The 21,404-nt window shown below is 37.5% G+C and overlaps 1 long non-coding RNA gene across 1 annotated transcript; it reads left to right on the top strand.

Annotated features, from left to right (window-relative positions):
* The first annotated feature begins 19,560 nt into the window (after positions 1-19,560).
* On the top strand, positions 19,561-20,412 carry LOC149631006 (uncharacterized). The gene is made up of 3 exons (XR_016374094.1): positions 19,561-19,639; positions 19,706-20,155; positions 20,231-20,412. It is a non-coding gene; the product is annotated as an uncharacterized LOC149631006 (long non-coding RNA).
* The last annotated feature ends 992 nt before the right edge of the window (positions 20,413-21,404 follow it).

Genomic DNA, 21,404 nt, shown 5'->3' with positions numbered 1-21,404 from the left:
AAAGAAAAAATGGCTGAATATCACAAATGGACCCCGAGGAATTACCAAAAATATAGAGCTACTCATGTTGCAAAAAATCAAGAAGCGATTGGTATAAAAGATAGTGTTTCGAAAACAAAATACTATAAGACTAACGCCAATTCTGCGAGATCAGATAGTTTAAGCCGATACTACTCAAAGTACAGAGAGGCCAAGATAAAAACTCCAGGATTTTGGTGTAAGAAACCTCGCCAAGAAGCTCTTGCCAAAAGATTTCTCGATATTGCAGTTGGCAATGTAGCCGCACCTGCGAAGAGATTCGCACCGGAAGTAGTAAGAATTCAAATTGAAGCTAACCTATTGTCTGCACAAGCCTTGAAAATAAAAACAGTTTTATATGCCAAACTAAAACTTGAAGCCACTGCTTTTGGTAAAAAATGCAAAGACATTCTGAAAAAACTTGCCGATCAACAATTAAGTTCTGAAACGTTGTTGCAGGCTATTGCGGGTATAACGCTTCACTGTTCCAGCTGCGAACCCTATTTTCTAGCAGTTGCTTACGACACCTTCAACGAAAGTGACAAACCTCTCAGGTTAAAGGACGAGGGTGTTGCAACTAACGTTTTTAATATTGATCGTAGAAACGTAATCACTGATATGCGTCAAAATGAACAGATAACACTGTCAAAAAATGAGACAACAGAGTCAAGACAGAGAAAAATTAATAAACCGGGAGTGTTTTGGGAATGCGCATTAAATTGTAACATTCGAGAAAACTCTATAGAAAGATTGGCTGACATCCTACTAACCTTTTGCGTCATACAAAGAGTGCACTTTAACTGAATTTTACTCGAACATTGACGAATGCGCGCTAAGGGACTTAGATCCGCCCGCAAATCCGTCCGTGCAGTACAGAACAGAAGATCCGTCTTTCGAATTAATGGTACAATGGCGTCATCCAAAAACTAGAGGCCATAGTCTAGCTTGCTTGGAGAACAACAGGTGTATTAGCATATTAAGGCTTCTCAGGGAATTGGCACCTCATTTTACGGCCATGAGATCCCTCGTAACAACAGTTTACAAATTAAAAGCGCTCGCTCAAGAGCATAGAGCCATTATTAATGCCATTGAAAAGGCTGATATGAACGAATTAAGAACTACTGTTCATAGACTACAAACGGAGTTGGTTCGAAAAAGAACTAAAACACCAACAAATATTCCAGAAAACGTTCCGAGCCTTACCGAAACGCTAATACGCTCAACACTTGACGAGGAAGAACTACGCAAAACTTTTCAAAAGCAGTTCACTCATTGCTCCAGAGAGATGAACGAATTTCACGATACACCTTGCGATTGTTGTGAGATACTGTATCAATCTAAAAATCTCACTACTCTCGAAAAACTGGCTTCGAAACGTGAAATAGATAGCAACCAAGCATTCAATACGTTAAGAACGGTATGGCAAATACAACGGCCACATTGCCCTGATTTCGATTACCGAGCTAACCTCAACCTGTGTGATTGTTGTTCGTAAAGCCTGCTCGCCGAAAAAATTCCGGGAAGATGTTTTTTGAATGAGCTCGAAGTAGATCCGGTGCCCCAGGAAATTTCCGATTTGAATATTTTTGAAAAAATGTTAATTCAAAAGGCTAAAGTTTTCAAACAGTTGTTTGTTTGGGGACGCAAATAAAAAGTTTCAATCACACTGGTCTTACTCGAGCTATTAAAGGGAAAGTTCTCTATTTACCATTGCCATTGCAGAGCAATACAGATATGATTCCTAAAGAACTGCCCAAAAATCACGAGTTACACATTATTGTAAATGGGTTGCCAACAAAAAGCAAGTTAGTCTAGACAAAGTCCGCGACTCATTAGTTAAACTGAAAGAAATCAACCCTTTGTACGCTCAACTCGATGTGGAGCAATTCAATAATGAATACGTTTGCGGGCCAATCGATGAGGAGAATTTACGAATTTCAACACAGCCTGATGCGTTGTTAGAGAAGATGACTAAATCACAAGAACACGACATGTACGATCACTTTTCGATTCATCCTATCAATGTAAAGAATCCTTCAGATATTCTCGACACTTTTAAATTAAAGAAGGTTGAAGGAGAACCCTTAAGTCATTTTGAAAAAAATCTCGATTATCTTTGTTTTCCTGATTTGTTTCCAACAGGAAAATTTGGCCGCTTTGCTGAGCGCCCGTTCGGTCCTCTCAGAGACGCCGATTTTCGAATATCCCGTATAAGAAACAAAAATAGGAGATTTTCTTTGAACGAACAATATTTGTTTCACACGTTTTCCGAGAGTGAAATTAAAGCTATGTCTAGAATGTGCAATTCTAGGAGAGCGATAGCTCTCTTAGACAAGACTTCATACCGACTTTAATGGATAAGGATGGTTCTTTGATTGGTTATAACTTTTTTTGTATCGTATTAACTGCTTTGAAAAAATTCCACAGAACTACAATTCGGGCCCTCAATATGTGGTTAAAATTTCAAAAAGATCCACTCATTAGTTTATTTTATAAAAAATAAAGTTGCTAAGGGTGGTTTTCATTTGCAAAAATTTGTCAGTGTTTTTGGTGAAAAAGTTAAATTTTCCCATAGAAATAACATGGACTTTTTTTCAAATTTAGCCATTTTGTGGCCACCTTTTTGACATGAAATATTCGTTTGTTACGTTTGGGAACGGTTTGATATCAAAATTTAAACCTTTTTCTAGGACCATTTTTAAGGTTTTTGCGAAAAATTAATTTTAAGTATGTTTAATTTTAAATTTTAAAAACTACCCCAATCTGCGATATTTAGCATGGATACGCTGTTTTATTGGTAAATATCAGCGCGACCAATATTGGCCTTTTTCTACGTATAGTTGCGTCATAATAATCCGATTGTTTTTTCTTAATGCCTTTTGGTTGAAATGGCCTATCGATAGTGAGATAAGACTGCTTTAACGATTACAGGTAATTAAGCTAGATTAACGATTACAGGTAATTAAGCTAGATTAACGCTTACAGGTAATTAAGCTAAATTAACGCTTACAGGTAATTAAGCTAGATTAACGCTTACAGGTAATTAAGCTAGATTACCGGTGGCGGGTAATTAAGCTAGATTACCGTTGGCGCCTAATTAAGCTAGATTACCGTTGGCGCCTAATTAAGCTAGATTACCGTTGGCGCCTAATTAAGCTAGATTACCGTTGGCGCCTAATTAAGCTAGATTACCGTTGGCGCCTAATTAAGCTAGATTACCGTTGGCGGGCAATAGGGCTAGATTACCGTTGGCGCCTTATTAAGCTAGATTACCGATGGCGGGTAATTAAGCTAGATTACCGATGGCGGGTAATTAAGCTAGATTACCGGTGGCGGGTATTTAAGCTAGATTACCGGTGGCGGGTAATTAAGCTAGATTACCGATGGCGGGTAATTAAGCTAGATTACCTGTGCCGGGTAATTAAGCTAGATTACCTGTGCCGGGTAATTAAGCTAGATTACCGATGGCGGGTAATTAAGCTAGATTACCGATGGCGGGTAATTAAGCTAGATTACCTGTGCCGGGTAATTAAGCTAGATTAACGATTACAGGTAATTAAGCTAGATTACCGATGGCGGGTAATTAAGCTAGATTACCGGTGGCGGGTAATTAAGCTAGATTACCGATGGCGGGTAATTAAGCTAAATTACCGATGGCGGGTAATTAAGCTAGATTACCGGTGGCGGGTAATTAAGCTAGATTACCGATGGCGGGTAATTAAGCTAAATTACCGATGGCGGGTAATTAAGCTAGATTACCGATGGCGGGTAATTAAGCTAGATTACCGATGGCGGGTAATTAAGCTAGATTACCGATGGCGGGTAATTAAGCTAGATTACCGATGGCGGGCAATTAAGCTTGATTACCGTTGGCGCCAAATTAAGCTAGATTACCGTTGGCGCCAAATTAAGCTAGATTACCGTTGGCGCCAAATTAAGCTAGATTACCGTTGGCGCCAAATTAAGCTAGATTACCGTTGGCGCCAAATTAATCTAGATTACCGTTGGCGCCAAATTAATCTAGATTACCGTTGGCGGCAAATTAAGCTAGATTACCGTTGGCGGCAAATTAAGCTAGATTACCGTTGGCGCCTAATTAAGCTAGATTACCGTTGACGCCTAATTAAGCTAGATTACCGTTGGCGCCTAATTAAGCTAGATTACCGTTGGCGCCTAATTAAGCTAGATTACCGTTGGCGCCTAATTAAGCTAGATTACCGTTGGCGCCTAATTAAGCTAGATTACCGTTGGCGCCTAATTAAGCTAGATTACCGTTGGCGGGTAATTAAGTTAGATTCTGTAATAGATAATTGGTCAGTTCAAAAGCTTTAACTAATGTAAGTGCAGCGCCCTCAAACGTTTTCTCATCTAAGGTTTCTAAACTATTTTAATTAATATTAAGACTGAAGTAACAGATATTAATAAAAACTGTCTTTGTAGACAAAGACGGGAAAAAGTAAGAGATAAGTGTAGAAAATTAAATGCCTGAAGTAACAGATATTAAATTTGCACTTTTGAAGACATGATTATAAAACATCAATTATTTGAAAAAATTCTTATCTTAGTTTTTTTCACCAAAATTTCATATGCTGAAAAAATTTTTAACATTATTTACCCTAGTATTTTGCTCCCAATATTAGCTCTAGAAAAAGGCTTCTTCAAGAATTTTTTAAAGGATACTAGATTGATACTACGGTTCACCAGGGAGGAGAGACTGGCATGGTCTTTAAGAAGGTTCAAATACTTTCATATCTGGAAAAATTGAGATTTACGAGTTTAATTTTTATATTTTTAAATGAGAAATATTGCGAAGCGGAAAGTAACATAGAGAGTTTTATTGTGATGTTGATATTAGTGTCGAAAAGATTTGTAGATTGATCGTGATCTTTAGAGAGCTATACATTACGTCAATTTTTGAAACTTGGAAAACTTTGAAATTAACGAACACTTCTTGTTTTAATACGGTTTTTACTTTATCAGCTATTAACCGTTTTCTGTTCATTTTATTCTCCTAATAGGGCTCAACCTGATTGGAATATTTGAGAGAAAAATGGAAAACGCCTATTATTTTTAAAATGATTTATAAGTGTCATATTAAAATATTTTTACTTAAGTAATTTTGGTGAAAAAAACTAAGATAAGAATTTTTTCAAATAATTGATGTTTTATAATCATGTGTTCAAAAGTGCAAATTTAATATCTGTTACTTCAGGCATTTAATTTTCTACACTTATCTCTTACTTTTTCCCGTCTTTGTCTACAAAGACAGTTTTTATTAATTCAAAAAGGATGTCAGTAAACTCTTTGGTCGATAAAGTTGACACTAGAGACTTTGAACTCGAAACTTTCTTGTCCTCTTTTATGCGTAGCATGAGGGGTACACAAGAATATTGGTACAAACGAACTTCCGAGTTAAACACAATGCGTCAGGATTTTGGATCGCCGACTTGGTTCGTCACATTATCTTGTGCTGAATACGATTGGATCCCCTTGCTTGATCATTTGAAGCAATACCAAAATTCAAGCAAGAGTGTTGCTGAATTGTGCATCAATGATCCCGTGGCGGTCAGCTTACATTATCATAATCGCATACACTCGATTTTGAGAAACTTAATTTTAACAAAAGACAATCCGGTTCTCGAACCTGTAGAGCACTATTTTGTGGAGAGTAGAATACCAGGCAAGAGGCGCTCCTCATGTTCACATGTTACTGTGGATTAAAAACGCATACAATTTATAGCTGACAAAGATAGCGCTCTCGCCACTTACGTTACTGGTTATATTTCCAAAAAGGAAAAGTCTAACGATGACGAGCTCTGGAACGAATTGGCTGGAAAAGATCTGCACACCCGGTTGTGGTCTATTGGTCTTAAAAGATTGACCCATAGAGAGTGTGGCGCGTACGAAGCTGTTGATCGCATTTTGGGCCATCACTTATACGGAAAATCAGAGTCGATGGTGTACGTTAATACCTTCAAAAAAGATAGCCGTAAAAGGTTGTTGAAACCTTTAAATTAGAAATTTCGTTATCACTAACTTCTCTGATCTTCGAAGCGTGGCCATGGTAGCGCCCACTGGTTTAGCAGCCTATAATATAGGTGGTCTAACTGTGCACAAACTTTTGACAATGCCCATTGAACACGGAAAAACAGCGAAGTACCAAAAACTTAGTGCGGATAGTTTATTAACCATGAGGCGAACATTGGGAAAATTGAAATTACTTGTCATTGACGAAGTATCCATGGTCAGTTCCTTGCTTTTAGCCTACATTAATTTGAGACTCGCCGAAATTATGGCTAATGAGGATTTGTTCGGTGGAGTTTCCGTTCTGGCCTTCGGCGATCTCTTGCAATTGCAGCCAGTGAAGGGTGACCCTCCATTTTGCAATCTAAGTCACATGGAAGCCAGTCTCAAAATCGGATCAGTTGGAGGCGAAAATATCTGGCGAAACTATTTCGAATATGACGAGTTGACCATCAACAAACGGCAGAAGGACGACAAACCATACGGCGATTTGCTCTCCCGAGTCAGAGTTGGTGAAGTAACCGAAAGTGATGAAAAGTTGTTGCGATCTAGAATTATTGACAATCCAGACAACCCCGAAAATATCGCGGAATATTACTCAAAACTTGTTAGAGAAGGGCATAGCCCTGTTTGCCTGTTTCCAACAAATGACCTTTGCTCGAAAATGAACTCTATCATGTTTTGCAAAAATGCAACTTTCCAATCATTGAACTGCAGTGTGTATATGAAATTGCTGACAGGGTGCAATGGAATAAAACCATTAGAGACCAACTCAAGAAGCTAGAACAAAAGACCTCTGACACCGCTGGTCTTGAAGCAAAACTAAGACTTTGCGTCGGTGCTAGAGTTATGCTTCGACGAAATCTCTCATTGGAGAATGGTCTAGTCAATGGAGCCATGGGAATCTTGAAGGAATTGCGCAAAGATGATTCCGGCAGAGTTAAAGTGTTGGAAATTTTGTTCGACGGTCAATCTCAATCGTATTCCATAGAAAGAGTCAATGCCAAATTTGAACTCCAGAAAAACGTTTACGTCAAACGAAAACAATATCCCATTGTTCTGGCCTACGGAATTACTATTCACAAAAGTCAAGGCATGAGCTTTAAATGCGCCATAGTGGACCTTGGACCAAAATGTTTTCAAAGTGGCATGGCTTATGTTGCTCTTTCTAGAGTCACGACGTTAGATGGAGTTCACCTTTTGCAATTCGAGCCCAACAATCCTGGTACAGAATACCTCGTACGTGGTTAACATGCCAACTGACCCTATCTCTAAAATTCACAGAATAGAATTCTCCGAACTCTTTGACAAATGGCAAAAATTTGAATCACGTTGTGTTCACTGTAGTCATCAAGAAATGGAATCTCGAAGTGCTTTACGATCTGTAAACAAGTACCTTTTATTAAATTTAGCGAGGTTCCAATTCGTTCCCTCTGCTGTACGAAACCAACCAGGTGTGACAGTTAAACTCAGGTACCCGATTATAAATTTTGTCAATCAAAAAGTGAAAATCGCAGTTACGACATTTAAAACTAAGGCCGCTGTTTTTCATCATGGTTCATCGACGAACTCCGGGCATTACACTTGTTTGGGTCATAGGAAACACGGCAGAGATAACTGGGTGCTTTGTAATGACTTAAAGGTAGAATCTCGAAAAACATTTGTGAAGAGTCTGACAGACGTTTATCTCCTTCTGCTTGAGAAAATTTCACATTAATTGTCGTTTAAAGAAAACCGTGCGCCAAACGTAAAAAAGATCAACACCAAAGATCTCAAATAACCTATCATGAGAAATATGAATGCAGAGGTATGCAACATTGTCGAGATAAAGAAGATATATGTAACTATTGAGTCGCTAACCGGCCACAAAAATTTCCAAACTTGTAACTGACTCTCTGCATCCGTCCGTATTAGACTAAACCTTTCCATTTTTCAGATGCATAGAATTTGTGTTACTGATTCTCCTTAAAATTACATTCCAAAACAGTACTTAATATGTGTTGACTATACAGTAAAAAATTTAACTAATTTGACGGAACTGAACTGAACTGCTCTAGCAGACGACCTTAGGGTTATTCATGTTTTCTTTACCAGATATTATTAGATAGGCAGTACAGTTGGCAACCAGAGTCGAGATGAGATAAGTCAGTAATTTCTCACTAGTATAAACTAATATTTAACTATTTATATTTTATAAACCATGTTCTACTAATTTAAATAAAACATGTTTCTAAGAACGGCGTCGTTATTGAACATTGTCATAAGAGGATTCACAGATAAGCCTAACACGTGGTAGCAGAGCGTGGTTGACCTGTGATTACGACGCTAAGCCTAATCAAGATGGCGGATGAGCACAATTCAGTACACCAAGTGGTAAAGTTAAATTCATCTAATTATAGAACATGGAAATATGAAATAGAGTTATTACTACGGGAACGAGGACTCTGGGAGATAGTAACCAAAGTGGAAAAAGCCCCCGAGCCGCCAGCAAGTCCAGAGAGGATACGTAGTTTTAAAACGAGAGAGTCGAGGGCCTTTGGAACAATAGCCTTAGCCATTTCCCCAGACACAAGAAGTTTATATCCGAGCCTGAGAATATCACACGAATTATGGGATGCCTTACAGAAGCGATATGAACCTACTTCTAGAGCAAGAGTAGGCAACTTACTGACTGAATTTTTTGCTATAAGGTACATGGATGGAGAACCATTACCCGACTTTCTTGCTCGTTTGAGCAACGTTCATTTACAACTGGCGGAAGCAGGATATAAAGTGGGAGATGCAGAATATGCAACGAAGATGATTGGCACGTTACCGGACTCGTATCAATCCGTAGTATCGGAGATTTATCGATATGATGATAGTAAATTTGTACCTGATGTCGTACAAGAGGAATTATTAATAGAATACGGAAGACAAGCGCAACGTGTTGCAGGTGCAGAACACAGTATCGAGTCGGCTGCTTACTCTTCGGGAGTATCAAGTTCACAACAGAAAAAGCAACAAGAGAAACCTCAGGTGTATACACCAAGGCACGAGGAACGTGGACGCGGACGAGGCCGAGGCGGCTTCCACGGTGCTTGCTATAGTTGCGGCCGACAAGGACATAGAAGCATAAACTGTAGGGCTCCGAAGAAGAGACAACCAAGTCGTCATAGAGCAGAAGCATTATTGGCATCGGCGTGTTATACTGCAACAATAGGAAATGAATGGGTTATTGATACCGCCTCCACTCATCACTTATGTAATCAGAGGGAATGGTTTCAGACATACAAGCAGCTAGACAGTGAAATACTACTCGGAGAAGGGAAATCACAAGCAATAGGTGTTGGAAATATACCGATGAAAATTGCAAATCAGAAGTACAAATACGAGTTTACTCTCACGAACGTTCTTTATACCCCTAATATAGGAAGGAACCTCCTCTCAGCACGATTATTGGATGAGCGTGGATTTACGTTAGTTTTTGGAAAAGGAACCTGCCTAGTTTATCACCCAGATGGCAATATCATCTTTGAAGCAAAATTGAACAACAATTTTTATACCTTTGAAACTATATGTCTTAGAGAAGAGCCAAGCGCCGAAGTTTATGAAGCAAGCGAGAATAAGGAATCACTAACGTTGTGGCACCAGCGCCTCGGACACGTCAACATGAATGACCTCAAGTACATGTCGAGACATGAGATGCTTTTTGGCCTTGAGCACTTAAAGGGAGAGATGGAACCATGTGATTCATGCAAGCTTAGCAAAAGTACGGCTCAAGGCGGTAAGCCTATACAAGACATCTACAGCACGAAGGTATTACAACTAATCCATTCCGATGATTGGGGACCTGCGCCGGTAGCATCCCTCGGTGGATCGAAATATTATGTGACGTTCATTGACGACTTCAGCAGACATATATCAATATTCACTATTGCCAAGAAAGATGCTGTTCCTCATTGTTTTGAAATTTATAAAGCAAGAGTTGAGAATGAAACGGGAGAAAGAATTAAGACCATTCGTACGGATAATGGTACTGAATATTGCAATCAAGCATTTGAGAATTTCTGCACCAACGCCGGCATCAAGCATGAGACAAGCAACACGTATTCACCCCAAATGAATGGACTCGCGGAAAGGGTTAACCGAACCTTAGTAGATACTGCAAGAACTATGATGGAAGAAGCCAACCTACCAACTAATCTGTGGGCAGAATTAGTTAACACAGCCGCATACTTGAAGAATAGGATGAGGCACAGTAAGCTCGGCAATAAAGTACCCCTGGAACGTTGGACTGGGATGAAACCAAGCAGTCGTCACTTAAAGAAAATAGGCTGTCTCGCCTATGTGCACATTCCGAAGCAACACCGTAAACATAAATTCCAAAATCGGGCAAGAAAAGGAGTCCTAGTAGATATGCACTCAGAACCAAAGGCTACCGTATATGGTACCCTGAGCAAAGAATCATACAAGAAACGAAGCACGTTACGTTCGTTGAGGACCAATTTGGCTATGGACCTTAACAAGATACTAAACCCGACGTACATACGTTCTATGACAAGGTTGCAATCGCATCAGAAGCGGATCCCGAATCTGAAGATCCTAAACCAACAATTACCCAAGGGATTGAAGTGGAGCGTCCTCCAGCAAAGGAAGAACGAACGCCGGGAGAAAATGCTATATCTAGAAAATTACCGCCAGGCTGGAGGCAAAAGATTCAATTCAGAAAATTAGGAAGATCGAAGGACGACTTTAATATATCCTATGTCCCACCGAATCAGAACAAGGGCTTAAGATCAAAGTTTGAAGTTAAAGACTATTTGAAGGCGAACAATTTAAAGTATGACCTGACATTGTTTAATTTCTGCAAGAAAGAGGTACGTCAAGCAATGGAAAAGGCCTGTGATCAAGAGCAAGACGAAGTGCAAGACGAAGACGAAGAGCTGCAGGTCCAGGAGGGAGAAGAAGCATTCCATGAAGCAGTAGAGACACATTGCACCGACGTTATCATCCCGAAAACATATGAAGAAGCTTTGACATCACCTGAGCGAAGCTATTGGCAATCAGCAATGGAAGCTGAGGTTGCAACGCTAACGGAGAGAAAGGTCATGAAAAACGTTCCCAAGCCACAGGATAAGAAGATAATAGGGTGTCGCTGGATATATGACACTAAAACTGACCTACAAGGGGAAATCATTCGCTATAGAGCTCGTTTGGTGGCGCAGGGGTTTAACCAGAAACCAGGAATTGATTATGAAGAAGCATTTGCGCCGGTTGTAAACTTCTCAATTATCAGACTGTTCATTGCTCTATTCGTCGTCACCCTTGGTTGGGTACACAGTCACCTTGATGTAAAAAACGCGTACTTGTATGGTCATTTACCGGAGGAGGTCTATATGGCACAAATACCAGGATTTGAAATGGAAAACTCTTCCTCACATTGTTTACGGCTCTATAAGGCACTGTATGGTCTACCTCAGAGTGGGAGAGTATGGTATAAAGAACTGGATAATACTTTCAAGGATCTCGGCTTTCTGAAACTCCCAGGCACCAACTGCCTTTATTATATCCCAATGAAAGCGTTTGTTTTGGTTTACGTTGATGACCTTGCAGTTATAACCAAGGACGATACCATTTTGGAAGAAGTTTATCACACGTTATCCAGGGTATATAAGATAAAAAATCTCGGACCAATATCGAAATTCTTAGGAGTAGATTTTATCGCGGATCAACACGGAGGAATACAGCTCCACCAGCAGGGGTATATAAAGAAGATTATGGACACCTTTCAAATCACCAGAGAAGACCCAGTTTCGCTACCATTGAACCCGAGTTTCAAGTAAGGTAGAAGTGATAGTCCAACAGATCCTGAAGACCAACAAGATATGAAGAAATACCCGTACCTAGCGCTGATAGGATCATTGTTGTTTTTGGCCCTTCGGACCAGACCGGATATATTGCATGCAGTCATCACTCTGTCACAATTCAACTCAAACCCAGGAATAAACCATTGGATACACCTATACAAATTGGCCCAATATGTTGATTCAACTAAAGACTATAGACTTCATTATGTCAAGGAAGACCTATCCCGTTTAATTATGTATTCGGATTGGGGAAGCAATTGGGACACCAGAAGATCCACATGCGGTTACGTTTGTTTTTGGGGATCCTGTCCATTTTCATGGCGTTCATTCCGGCAGAAGTCCGTTGCTCAATCCACGATGGAAGCCGAGTACGTTGCTCTGGCCGAGGCAACCAAGGAACTTATGTGGTTAAAAACGATTACTGACAGTATAGCTGTGCAATGTAAAATTGAATTTCCCATCCCGCTTGTGTTTTGCGATAACCAGTCAGCTATCTTCTATGCAAAGAACCCGGTTGAAAACCACCGCACGAAGCACATTGACATTAGATATCATTTCTTGCGCGAAAAACTTGAAGAACAATTATTTGAATTGAAATATGTTTCTACTAAGCTAAATGTTGCGGATGTTTTTACGAAGCCCCTAGCTAAATCTAATTTTGAAAATTGTCGCGGGATGTTAAAGTTACATTAGCCACTATCATGATTGTTTTGGTTCATATAATTATGTGATAACAAATTATGTTAAATAGGGGGAGTTTGTTGACTATACAGTAAATAATTTAACTAATTTGACGGAACTGAACTGAACTGCTCTAGCAGACGACCTTAGGGTTATTCATGTTTTCTTTACCAGATATTATTAGATAGGCAGTACAGTTGGCAACCAGAGTCGAGATGAGATAGTCAGTAATTTCTCCCTAGTATAAACTAATATTTAACTATTTATATTTATAAACCATGTTCTACTAATTTAAATAAAACATTATGTTTCTAAGAACGGCGTCGTTATTGAACATTGTCATAAGAGGATTCACAGATAAGCCTAACAATATGAATAAAATTAATTAGCCTAGTGTTGTACAGTTCTTACTCGTTTCGACCCGACCGTAGCAAGATATGATGAAACAAGGAAAAAAATCACTTACTATCATCAAGGTTTTACATATTCTATACCGACAGTTCAAATCATGTACCTTAAGGTGAGTGCCTTCTTTGTATATTTAACGATATTTTGATAATATTAGTGTTGCCCAAAGCATTCCCATTCAAACCACCAACAAAACAAAATTGGACAGAAAATGTATATCTCAGGAGCACCATTTTTGCGAATATGGTATTTAACAATTTTTGTAGATTTCAAAAAGCTGACAATAAAATTTCATGATTAACATTACGGTTACATCGTAGTGTCAACGACAATGTTACAAATACTAATTTAAAACAAGCTGGCCCCGGCCAGATTATGCTTTCGCTGCGCCCTCTAGCGGCTAAAACTGATACGACCCCGGAAATTTTATTTTGCGTTATTCTTTTCTTATTTTTTAAATATCCTTTCGATTAAGAATGAAATTAATTTAGTGTGATTTTGTTTTCACATAAACATTAATGATAACTTTGTTTTTAAAACAAATGTTTTAAGAAAACTAATTAAGTACAGTTATTTGTTTTTATATTCGCATTATATTTTATTGTCGTTTGAAAAACTTAATGATAAATTTGACCAAACACTTTACAAGATTATTTTCAGTTACAATTTTGGATAAACAAAAAGATAATTATAAGTATACGCTATAAAAAACATCTGCGAAGTAGAAAAATAAATCTCGACGTGATCATCGTGGTCGAGTGGTGTGGGCTTCTCTCTTTCTCTCTCCTCGCGATGCGCTAGCAGCTTATTTAAAATTATTAAAATAATGGTATAATTTAAAATGATTTCTATTAACGGGCTTCTATAGCGCGAGCAACTTGCGTCGTAATGCGCGTGATCGAGTGGGCTATGGCTGTGTGCGAGCTCAAAACGACATGGGTGATGAGGGAATAGTAATAAGCAACAAGTTGGAAAAACCAAAATATTACCTCTCCGAGTCAAGAGGAGCACTACTTTTACTAACTTATTAACTTAGATATAGAATTATTTCTCTTTTTTGAAGTAAACATTTACGAATTATTAAAGCAGTATTCCAAGAATAGCGAATGTACACAGCAGACGACATTTACATCCAATAAAGATACGTCTTGGACACATGGAAATCAGCAAATGGGAAAGAGCGGGAAAAGAAGTATATAAATTTTGGAGAGATATAACCTTTATGTGTTTGAAAAGGCCCAATTGTCTACGCCTCAACTGTTAACCCTATATTCTCATAGCTACATTCACAACTGGTTTTCAGTATAAAGACTACTGTCTCTTTTCACTTCAACGAAATTCTTAGTTTGCCAACATGAGTGTTAACGTTAAATATACCAAAAATGACATGTGGTTAGACGCACCAAAGAGGGTAGAAAGAGGGGGAGTTGAAGCTAGCGGCTTTGGCAAAGCATTTTGGGTGTTCTCGCTTTTCTTCTTTATTTATTTGTTATATTGCCCTCCTAATACCTGGTTCACTGTACTTCAACCAATAAGAGGGCAGAGAAAGGTGCGCGCGCACCCCGTAAGCTCAGATGTAAACTTTCGAAGCGAGAATACTCCAGCCAAGCCTTCTACTCCCCCTCTTTCGACGCACTGAAAGTCAATGCGCACCATAACAAGAATGAAAACTTCAAAGCTATAACCCGATAACGATTAGCCCTTTCACTGATCTAATTGCTACCATGATGCTTTCTTCTATTATAAAATCTGAATCTGATTAATTAAACGTGTATTTAACTTTCGGCTCACTCTGAACCGTTAATGTCCCTTCATTACAGACACGGCAAGTAAAACCCAAAGTTTACTCCACCTAGGGTTCGAAAATTACGGTAATTTTGGAAAATGGTAAATTACGGCGTAATTTACCGCGTAAATTACCGTTCATGGTAATTTACGAAAATTCAAAAATTAAATTATATTGATCGTTTTTAAGCTAAATAATGAAAAATATCACTTAAACACAGCTATTCTTTTATAGCATAGTATCGTACATTATTTAAACACCGAGTTTTGATGTTTGCAGCTCAAAATACTTTTGAACAGCAACATCCACTTTCTTCTTCTTACCAATTTTTCGAATTATTGCTATTTCACGTTTTTAGAACAAAATTCTAGAGAAGGGCCGATACCAGTTTAAACCGATACCAATATATATCGGTTTAGTCAAACTTCGGTACCGATATTGGTATCGGTATGGGCTCATCTCTAGAAATTTCTAACAATTACAGCTTCCCAGCTGACGCAAACGAGCTCGACAACAAGAATAGACGAGAAAATCAAATTTCATTTCCATAATAAATTTTTCCCACGCTTGCCGTTCGACCTTCTATGACTTACTCATGTCTCATGGGAAGAAATACGTGTGCATGCGCGGGTAGAGCAAAATGTGCAGCTTTAAGACCATTTTCCAAGCGAACGAAATGAAAATTCGGTGGTAAATTACCATCGTGGTAATTTACCAGCGTAAATTACCACGGTAATTACCGTTTTCGTAATTTACCCGAGAAAATCGTAAATTACAGTTACCCTGGTAAATTACCGTGTAAATTACCATGGTAATTTACCGATTTAGAACCCTAACTCCACCTCAGGTCTCAATTATCTACTCTTTGGTTCACTAAGCCTATTGCTGATCAAACTTGATTTACCCGATAGAATCCAGGCCTTAGCTTTCTTCAGGAAATAACTAAACCAAGGATTATTCTATATACAGATGTAGTATAGCTTAACTAATATATAAACAGCCATTTCAAATAATAATATTAAAAAACATCCTTGGAATATCAAAATGAAACAGAGCTTTAAAGCTACAAAAGTACTAAATGCATCGTAATTACGAAAAATATTTCCACATATTCACTTTATATTTTGGAAAAAGTGAATATTAAGGTTCTGTAGGATTTCTAAACACATCAAACCAAAGCGAACTGCTAACGGACAGACACACAAAGACAAAATATAGACTGCTTTTTAACTCTTTCCGTAGTAATTTTGAATTGAAAAACAAGATTATCTTAAATATTAAAATAAATATAATTAATATTTAATATTTTCTTCGTTAGTTGTTCGCCTTAGTGAGCGTTACATCGTTTTAAGAAAGAATAATTAAACAACCTTGAGAGACTTGACTATTATTGACGTTTGAAATGAAGCATCCTCCTGTTGCTTCGGCTTACTAAAATAGGTAGTATATAAAGGATTCGAATCGCAGTTGTATAATATAAGAACATCGCAATTGCGTGAACCATGGAGGAAGACCCCTCCATTGGAATGCTAGACGTTTCTCGAAAACCTAGCCGATCGCCGCGTATGTCTTAACCTTAAGGATGATGATGGAGTAGGAGCCAGGTGTACAGACTGGTGTCCATGTGGGATGGACAAAAACAAAGACCAGAAGATGGTAGTCTTAGAAGCCAGGTGTACAGACTGGTGTCCATGTGGGATGGACAAAAACAAAGACCAGAAGATGGTAGTCTTAGAAGCCAGGTGTACAGACTGGTGTCTATGTGGGATGGACAAAAACAAAGACCAGAAGATGGTGGTGTTAGAAGCCAGGTGTACAGACTGGTGTCCATGTGGGATGGACAAAAACAAAGACCAGAAGATGGTGGTGTTAGAAGCCAGGTGTACAGACTGGTGTCCATGTGGAATGGACAAAGAAAAGAAGATGGTGGTGTTTAGAAGCCAGTAAGTACAGACTGGTGTTCATGTGGGATGGACAAAAACAAAGAATAGAAGATGGTGGTGTTTAGAAGCCAGTAAGTACAGACTGGTGTCCATGTGGGGTGGACAAATGAGCAGAGTTGTTAGACAGGCAATGGAGTAATAGCCTGTAAGTGGAATACAATTTCCGGGAACTGCAAATGCGGTCCGGAAATTGAAAATACGTTTTCTCCGATTTGCAAACTGCGAACGCGGTCACGTGGGTGTAACAACAGACAGACACATAGACACGTCGAAATTAGAACCTCTCCGTGACATACGTCACTCGGAAAGGTAAAAATGGGGGTGGAATACTCGGAAATAAAGGCGGGTAGTCTACGTCAGATCTAGGCTTTATTTAGCGCCATCATGTCGGCCTAATTTTAAATGCATATGGCAATGTTAATTTAAACGTTTTTGCTCATACATAAAATTTACAATTAAAAAAACTAAATTTAATATAGAGTTAACAATTAATAATTATTGCTTCGAAGTTATTGCTAAAATAGTAGTCTACGTACGTAGATGACGCAATGGCGTAATTATTATATTAAGAGTTAAATAAATAAAATATCATTAACGTTTATAGGCAAATTTAAACTTGAAATTATAAAACCTTAGAAAGTGCTTGTGCTTGGTAAAATTTATTATTAGGATTATTTGGTAATCAAACTTTAATAGAGGATTATTTAAGTAATCAAACTTTAATAGAGGATTATTTAAGTAATCAAACTTTAATAGAGGATTATTTAAGTAATCAAACTTTAATAGAGGATTATTTAAGTAATCAAACTTTAATAGAGGATTATTTAAGTAATCAAACTTTAATAGAAAGATTTTATTGCGAATGACAATACTTGAAATTAAACATCAAATTATCATTTTTGTTTGTCCAAAATTGTAACGTGCTCAAAGAGAAAATGAAAGTTTTCAGGCTTTAGCTTATCTAATCCCAACACCATAATTCACAAATTAAATGTATAGGTATAGTTAATTAAATAAAATATCATTAACGTTTATAGGCAAATTTAAACTTGAAATGATAATATTTCTTTGTCCGAACTTGTTACTGAAATGTGAAAAGAACCTTAGAAAGTGCTTGTGCTTGGTAAAATTTATTATTAGGATTATTTGGTAATCAAACTTTAATAGAGGATTATTTAAGTAATCAAACTTTAATAGAGGATTATTTAAGTAATCAAACTTTAATAGAGGATTATTTAAGTAATCAAACTTTAATAGAGGATTATTTAAGTAATCAAACTTTAATAGAGGATTATTTAAGTAATCAAACTTTAATAGAGGATTATTTAAGTAATCAAACTTTAATAGAGGATTATTTAAGTAATCCAACTTTAATAGAGGATTATTTAAGTAATCAAACTTTAATAGAGGATTATTTAAGTAATCAAACTTTAATAGAGGATTATTTAAGTAATCAAACTTTAATAGAGGATTATTTAAGTAATCAAACTTTAATAGAGGATTATTTAAGTAATCAAACTTTAATAGAAAGATTTTATTGCGAATGACAATACTTGAAATTAAACATCAAATTATCATTTTTGTTTGTCCAAAATTGTAACGTGCTCAAAGAGAAAATGAAAGTTTTCAGGCTTTAGCTTATCTAGTCCCAACACCATAATTCACAAATTAAATGTATAGGTATAGTTAATTAAATAAAATATCATTAACGTTTATAGGCAAATTTAAACTTGAAATGATAATATTTCTTTGTCCGAACTTGTTACTGAAATGTGAAAAGAACCTTAGAAAGTGCTTGTGCTAGGTAAAATTTATTATTAGGATTATTTGAGTAATCAAACTTTAATAGAAAGATTTTATTACGAATGCCAATACTTAAATTAAACATCAAATTATCCTTTTTGTTTGTCCAAAACTGTAACGTGCTTAAAGAGAAAAAAAAAGTTTTAGCTAGGCTTTAGCTTATCTAATCCCAACACCCAAATTAATTGTACAGGTATAGTTAACCCCAAAAATGTGTCTATCTGTAAGCACTTGCTAGTTAATTTAAGTAACTTAAAATATAAACACTTACATAGATGGTAATATCATAAACTTGATTAATTACAGAAGTTACCCTGATACACTCTCTAGAGACTACGGTATAAACTTCGTTTGGTTTACAAATCAAATATCTCTTACGTTAAAAATGTGTTTAGTTTTTATTAGATTTAGACTTTTCGACGAGTAGAATCCCTAAAATAATTTTGTAAACCTTCTAATGCTAAAAACGCGACATACTTTACTGCCAATCTACCATTCACGAATTTCCCGCCAAGAGTTTACAATTCAGAGGCGCTGCGTGTTAGTACTCTCGTATACGCGCGCTACCATGGAAACGGCCCACCCCCAACTTAACGAGAGGCAAGAGTAACGCGCCCGCCGCTCTAGTAACGAGAGTCACGTGGTCCCCTTCCTCTCTCTCTCTCTTTCTCTTTCTCTCTGGCAAAAAAAATAGCTAGCCCGTCGAGGGAAGAGTGAGATACTGTTGGTGAAAATCGTAGATAGGGACTAAGCCTCGATAGCTCAGTCTGTAAGGCGTTGTACTCTGGTGCCTGTGTGGATACAGACGTCGCGGGTTTAAATCCCGGTCGTGCCAAAAAATTAATTCTTCAATAGTGAAAAATTTACGGGACTTCGTATAGATGTCGCTGAAGTTCGTATTTCCAGCGGGAAGTTTGAAATGAAAGTAACTTTATTTATGATGGATTCTCCCAGGTCACATGAAAAATTAGGGGCAGAAAGGGGGGGAGAAGACGCCCAGCCGTAAGTGGTAATTACAATGCTTCCGCAGTCTATAGACAGCGAAAGCAAAAATGGGAGTCCACTACAGGAGAATAAACCTGAAGTTGTCAGCTGCACTGCTTTATTCAGGTTGCTCTTTTTCAAAGGTGTGAAATTTTATCTCAAATTCCAGGATTAATTTACATAACTAATTTTCAACACCTTTTTGTTAGTTTGAAAATTTGTCAAAATTATTAAACTTGAAAACAATTGCGTCAACCACTGTAATTGACAAACAAGTCAATCTGTGTTATTCAGCTATTATGCAATATTGGGATTCTGACCAAGTAAGACATTATTTCAAAATAATAATGCATTCGTTTATTAATAATTTCCACTTCTTAAAGCTCTCATTATTCGTAAATAAAAAATAACCCTTAATAATTGCATGTGATGCGCGTAATGATTCACCAAGCTATTGCGCTAAAAATTTTAGCTACACTGCTTTTACCTAAAAACGCAAAAAATCGTAGCTATCGAATTTGCAGACCGAAGGTTATCTAATAATAAAAGCCCCAATATGGAGGTGTATTGTTTTGAAAGGTTAATGGGCAAGCTGCAACAACACTGCTCAATAGCGGAAATAGCCACGGATGGACACAGAGGGATTAAGGCCCTAATGAGTATATATTTGACCATGAGTACCTTAAAGTTTTTGTCTATTTTAAGTTCTTCAAATGTTTTTAATTGTGTTCAAGGGAAACAATACCCGCAAATAAAGCACTCATTGGACATTTGTCAGGTGAGGTTCGGAATGTAAACGAACTTTTTCCTGAAGATCCGAGTATAACAACCAAACGGAGAAATTTGGCCCTGACACCTTGCCCTCCTAGAGCAGAACAGATAGCGGCTAGGGAAAAATATTCCAAATTTGGGGACTTCCCTATGTTTGAAGAATTTAATCTATGAACAATAATTTTAAGACTTGAATACATTCAGTTCTATTTTTTATAGGTTTTTGAATTTTTTGGTTCGTCCCAATGTCTTAAAGGTCTTTTTAAGCTTTTCGCCCATAGTAAAAGCTTTATACGGAGACCCCTGGAAGCAGGCTGACTGGCTAGCAGGCTGGCTGGCTAGCTGGCAGGACAGCTGGCTGTTTCGCGTTCGCGTATATTTTCGTAAATTTAAATTACGCGGCAGAGCTCGCCGGAATTTGATTCTCCACATCACTAGCGACATCTATACTAAATTCGATCATATTTTCGACGAGAAAATGCGGTCTCTCGGAGGTAGCGGGAACCGAACTGACGTCGCCGGTGTGGGATGCGGATATTTTACGTCCGCGCCACTACGGATTGTTGTTAAGCTATCGATACTTTTCCTATACTTTTCCACGCCTTTGCTTCGAACTGACGTTGTCGGTGTGAATATCCCTAATTTCGGGTTTCATTAAAGACAATATCACACTGCAAAAAGCGCAAATATGCCTTGGGGCAAATCTTGTTTAATGTTTTTAATCCGATGTCTAAAAGTTTTTTTTAAGATTTCAATATTTTTATTTTTTTCTATAATAATTAAATTTTTATCATTTATTTTTGGGGTTTGGTTTTGTTTCAATTTTACTAACTCAAGGGAGAAATGAGTGATACTTATAAAAAAAGATTTGGTATATACTATACACTTTCTCCGTTTTTTTGTTATTCTAGGATTTAGTACTATTCTTCAATAACTAATGCATATTTCTCTATAGAACCAATATGCAAGAGATGAAACGTCCCACTGGAAAGTAAGGGAAAATATTGTTTTTCTGTCTCTCTGCTAAAGGTGAATCTGAGTAACTAAAGCGCACTTATAGCTGAGGAACAGCACTACAATTGCTGTGGTATGTTAAATAATACACTTTTATAAAAGAAAGATGATTCGTAAAATTCT

Source organism: Phalangium opilio, unplaced genomic scaffold (assembly GCF_054372755.1).
Source record: "Phalangium opilio isolate 3A_F unplaced genomic scaffold, DU_Popi_V2 ptg000101l_1, whole genome shotgun sequence".
In the NCBI taxonomy this organism is placed as follows: Eukaryota; Metazoa; Arthropoda; class Arachnida; order Opiliones; family Phalangiidae; genus Phalangium; species Phalangium opilio.
The sequence above is the reverse complement of the archived record's forward strand: the minus strand, read 5'-3'. Positions and strand labels throughout refer to the sequence as shown.